This window comes from Gossypium arboreum, chromosome 3 (genome assembly GCF_025698485.1).
Source record: "Gossypium arboreum isolate Shixiya-1 chromosome 3, ASM2569848v2, whole genome shotgun sequence".
In the NCBI taxonomy this organism is placed as follows: domain Eukaryota; kingdom Viridiplantae; phylum Streptophyta; class Magnoliopsida; order Malvales; family Malvaceae; genus Gossypium; species Gossypium arboreum.
In genome coordinates this window covers 44212520-44217860 of record NC_069072.1, presented here as the reverse complement: position 1 = coordinate 44217860, position 5341 = coordinate 44212520, and the positions used below count along the sequence as shown (strand labels likewise).

General features: G+C 37.4%; 1 non-coding gene across 1 annotated transcript; it reads right to left on the bottom strand.

Annotated features, from left to right (window-relative positions):
• Positions 1–354: 354 nt before the first annotated feature.
• LOC128290987 (small nucleolar RNA R71) lies at positions 355–461 on the bottom strand. The gene has a single exon (XR_008280765.1). It is a non-coding gene; the product is annotated as a small nucleolar RNA R71 (small nucleolar RNA).
• Between the last annotated feature and the right edge of the window lie 4880 nt (positions 462–5341).

The window sequence follows — 5341 nt, the reverse complement described above, 5'->3', positions numbered from 1 at the left end:
GATTATGCTAAACCTACTTTAACAGGAACTGAATCAAGTATAGTTAGGCCTACTTTTGCTGCAAATAACGTTGAACTGAAACCTAACACGACTCAAATGATACAACAATTTGTTCAGTTTGATGGTTTGCAGGATGAGGATCCAAACACTCACTTAGCAAATTTTCTAGAGTTTTGTGACACTTTTAAAATCAATGGCGTTTCTGATGATGCCATTTGCCTTCGATTATTTCCCTTTTCGTTGAGGAACAAAGCTAAACAGTGGTTGAACTCGTTACCACGAGGGTCAATCACTACATGGAAACAAATGACTAAAAAATTCTTACTTAAATATTTTCCATCGGCTAAAATAGCTAAATTAAGGAATGATATCTCTTATTTTGTGCAGATGGATTTAGAAACACTCTATGATGCATGAGAGAGATACATGGATCTATTGAGAAGGTGCCCTCACCATGGGTTACCTTTATGGTTGCAGGTTCAAACGTTTTACAACGGTGTGAACCCCTCAACAAGGCAACTTATCGACGTAGCTGCTGGTGGGACTATCAATAACAAAACACCTGAAGTGGCTTACGAATTTATTGAATAGATGTCACTGAATAACTATCGGTGGCAAGTCATGAGAACAAAGCCGACAAAAGAAGCCAGAGTTTTCGATCTCGACGCGGTTACTATGCTATCTAACCAGGTAGAACTTTTAAATAATAAGATTGACGTTTTATGTGGTTCTACTCAGGTACATCCAGTGATGAGGTGTGATTCAAATGGAGGAGGAGTACACACAGAATATCAATCCTTCAACCCCAACACCAAGGAGGAACAAGTTCAATATATGGGTAACAATAATTCTAGACCTCAAAATAACTCATACAGTAATACTTATAATACAGGTTGGAGGAACCATTCCAACTTCTCGTGGGGTAGTCAAAGGAATTAAAGGCCATAACATCCTTCGGGTTTTCAATAACCACCTTACCAACAGGAAAAGAAGTCGAACCTTGAGGAGATGCTAACAAAGTTTATCTCGGTGTCAGAAACTCACTTTCAGAATACCAAAACAGCACTTAAGAATCAACAAGCATCGATCCAAGGGCTTGAAACTCAGATAGGACAACTCGCTAAACTAATTTTTGAATGACCACAAGGTAGCCTACCGAGTAACACTAAATCTAACCCAAGGGAACAGCTCAATGAGATTACCATTCAAGATAAGGAGGGGTTAGTTGAACCTGAACCAGAACCGAGGCAAGGAATTATGGTAAGTAAAGGTAAAGGTGAGACGGACTACAATGAGCAAAAATCGGTAAGTAAAGAGTACAAACCTCGTGTGCCATACCCCAGGCGACACGGAAAGACCGTATAAATGAACAATTTGGTAAATTCCTTAAACTATTAAAGAAACTGTATATTAACTTACCATTTATTGAAGCTCTTTTATAGATGCCAAACACAGTTAAATTTTTAAAGGAGCTTTTAGCAAATAAGCAGAAGTTGGATTAGGCGTCGCATGTGGAGATGAATGTGGTTTGCTTAGCCATTCTACAGAACAAGCTGGCCAACAAATTGAAAGATCCAGGGAGTTTTATGATTCCTTGTTTAATTAGTCTTTGGCTGATTTAGGGGCTAGTATTAATGTCATGCCCTAAAAAATGTTTAAACAACTAGGTCTTGGGAAACCCAAACAAACTAGGATGAGCATTCAGTTAGCAGATAAAACAATTAGATTTCCTAGGGCCATTATTGAAGATGTACTCGTTAAAATTGACAAATTTATATTCCCAATCGATTTTGTTGTTCTAGACATAGAAGAGGATAGTGACGTGCCTTTAATTTTAGGAAGGCATTTTTTAGCAACTGCTAGAACTATAATTGATGTTGGTACAGGTGAACTCACACTTCGTGTGGGTGATGAAACAATCACTCTTCAAGCTCAAAATTATACTAATACTAATCATGTGGTGCAACCTTTTTTGCAGGAAACACGTTCGATGAGCATAAATGAGCCTTGTTCAAGTAACAACAAGGGACCCATCTATGAAGAACGAAGGCTACAGATCGAAGAACTAGATGAATGGCGTGCACCTGTCAAGGAAAAACCAAAAACGCACGAAAAATCGAAGCAAAACCATAATGAAGATAGGGATAGAATGAAGTAAATTAAAGTTGAAGACAAAGTATTGTTAGATGAAAATGACCCCGAATTGCTACTCTAGAGAACAATACGGACAGAGCAACTCCCTTCACGATAATGGACATCTTTCCACATGGTACAGTCGAGGTAACACATACTGTGTTCGGAACTTTTAAGGTAAATAATACTCGACTTAGACCTTATTTTGATAAAATTGATAGCAGAGGTGAGGAGTTTCAACTCCTCAATCCACTGTAATCACACGAAATTGAGGTCAGTCGAGCTTAGACTATTAATAAGCGCTCCTCGGGAGGCAACCCGTCCACTAACGGTTTTTCACTAACTAAGTACTTGAAAACAGGTTTTTCAAAAACCACACGGCTAGGCATATGGGCTTGCCTTAGGCCGTGCTCATACCACGGGCGGTGACACAGCCGTGCGAGATGGCCGTGTGAAAACAGAGCGAAAGTGTTCCCCAACACGGGACTCGATACGTGGCCACGATTGTGCGACATAGCCGTGGACAAAACTGTCAAAACAACACAGGCATGCGACAGCCCGTGTTTAGAAGCCGTGGTTGAAACTGAGAAATTAACACAGCCGTACGACACGCCCGTGCCACCACCCGTGCTCGAGACTATCAAAAGAACATGGGCTTGCGCATTTATACATGGGCGTTGGAAAAGCAAACCACATCGCGCACGATCGTGCGATACGACCATGTGACCACACGGCTTATACACACAGGCGTGTCCTCAGTCTGTGTGGCGATTCCTCATTTCGCGATAAACACGGCCTGGACACGAGCCACACGACCGTGTAAGACCAATGTTGGGCGACACGACCATGCCTCTTTTAAACTTGTTTTATTTTTATTTTCTTTACTTTTATTTCTATTTAGTTTTGAAGACTCATGTTTTATATTTTTAAACTATACCTATCTTTATGGTAATCATCGAATTATTCCCTTAATTCTCCTTCATAGTGGTGTCTTCTCATTTATCCCTCAAAATCATGCCTTTCCTTCAGCTTTATCTTCAATTCTCGCTCTAGCTAAGGATTTCATCCACAATCTCAGGGCAGTTTCACTTCTCTTCCTCTCTTTCGATATTATATTTATATCGCTATTATATATCTTTGTACATGGAGGACAATGTACATCTTAAGTGTGGGGGGTCATTTATATCTTTATCAGAAAAATCTCTGAATTTTGTCTTATTCTCACGTGAATCACTCATATCATTATTAGAATGAATTTTGATTAATTTATGATTTTAATTGATAAATCTTGAATTAAAACATAGGCTTTTATGCATTGATTGTTTAAACTTTAAGGAATTAGAGAATCAAGCATGATAAGTTGATTTTTGATAAGTAAAATTTTTAGGTTGTTCCCCCAAGTTTAAGTATTATCTTGAGTTGAAATTCACAGGTTTAACATCAAAAAGCCATAATTTTTGTGAGATCTTGAGCCTTTAGAGCATATATTATTTCTTTCATGCTTACTTTTATTGTTATGAGGGCATCAATAATGAATTGTTATTCTAGAACTTGCTTGATTATGCATGTCAATACCACACCTTTGATTTGATATGTCAAGATGATAAAGGCACTTAGGTTTAACCCACTCATTCCATAAAAGCCTACCTTCATAATTAACCCTTAGTAAACCCCCTTGAGCCCAACAGCCCATTCATTGATCTAACCTCAATATTAACCCATAACCCATTATTGTTGAAATCCCGTAAATTAATTTGATCCCTATTATTGTCGAGATTTGATTTGAATAAATTGCTTAGCTATGTGTTATTTTTGATAGCTAGCCTATGTTACGTGATTTGGTCTAAAAAAACAAAACAAAACAAAACATATTAGTAGTAACTTTTTGAGCTTAAATATTTATTTCCATATCCCATAAGAAAAGCTCAATTCTAAGATCTTCTAATTAGGATTGTAATTGTAGTGTTTTTCTAGTTAGGTAAATTTTCAATTCAATCTCGATTCTAACCTTTTCTTTCAGCTTGTGACCACACCCCCCTAACTAAAGTCACATTACAACCCTCTAAAAGACCTTTTGATTGATGAATCATCTCAATATATAGTGGTGGAGAGTTGATTTTCACACAAGCCTATGGTAATAACTTTTCATATTGACTGTTAAGTGCTAAGTTTCTTGTCTTTAAACTCCTCGAGTGATTTGAGTGAATCTTTAGTGAGGATGTGAAACTCTGTGATATTTTGAATCAAAAGTGATTACTTAGATGAGGGGAGACACCTATGTTTTAGTGATAAAATGCTCAACTTGGAATATTTGAAACTTTGATGTTCTTCAAGTTGAATTTTCAATGTATGATTACTTATCAATTATTTTGAGATACTATTGATGAGAATTATAAGTTGAGAAGAATTTATTTTGATTGTGTGATGAGGATTTTGCTTGAGGACAAGCAAACGCTTAAGTGTGGGGGTATTTGATAAGTCGTAATTTATACATATTTTTTATCCCATGCTTAGCATATTTTTGGATGAATTATCATCAGATTTGTGGAATTCGATGATCCTAATCCTTTAATTTCATGTTTTATACTTAGGTGAGCATAAGAGAGTAAAGAGAGCGAGAAACGGGCCAAAAAGGGAGAAAATGGGTTAACATGAGAAATCAACATAGCCTGGACTTCCTCACACGGGTAGTTCACACACCCGTGTCTATTCAACAGACTCGAGCATGGGTTGAAGCAGTTGCACACGGGCGTGTGCCTGTCGAGCCCAAGTCTAGTCCTATTTGGAAAAGTCCACTCTTGAAGGCTTTGAAGCATTCTAAGCCTATATAAATACCCCAGGAGGTACCTAGAAGGAGACACAAGGAGTAGGAGGGGAGGAATTACTCGAAGGAAGCCGATTGATCCATCTCAGAAGTCGGATTCACCTTCAAGACTGAATATCTCCCTTCAATTCCCTTCAAGAGTTCTTGGGTTTTCTTTATGTTTTGTTATCATTATTCTTTTGAGATGTTTTCTTTCATAAATATGAACTAAACCCCCTAAATACCTAAAGGGAGTGAAACCTAAGACGGATCTTGTTATTATTATCTGAATTATATGATAAATATTTGATTTGTTCTTAATTATGTGTTCTTAATTCTTGCTTTGATATTCCAGGATATTTATTAAGTTTTGATGTGCTTATTCAAAGGAGCAAAAGTCCTTGT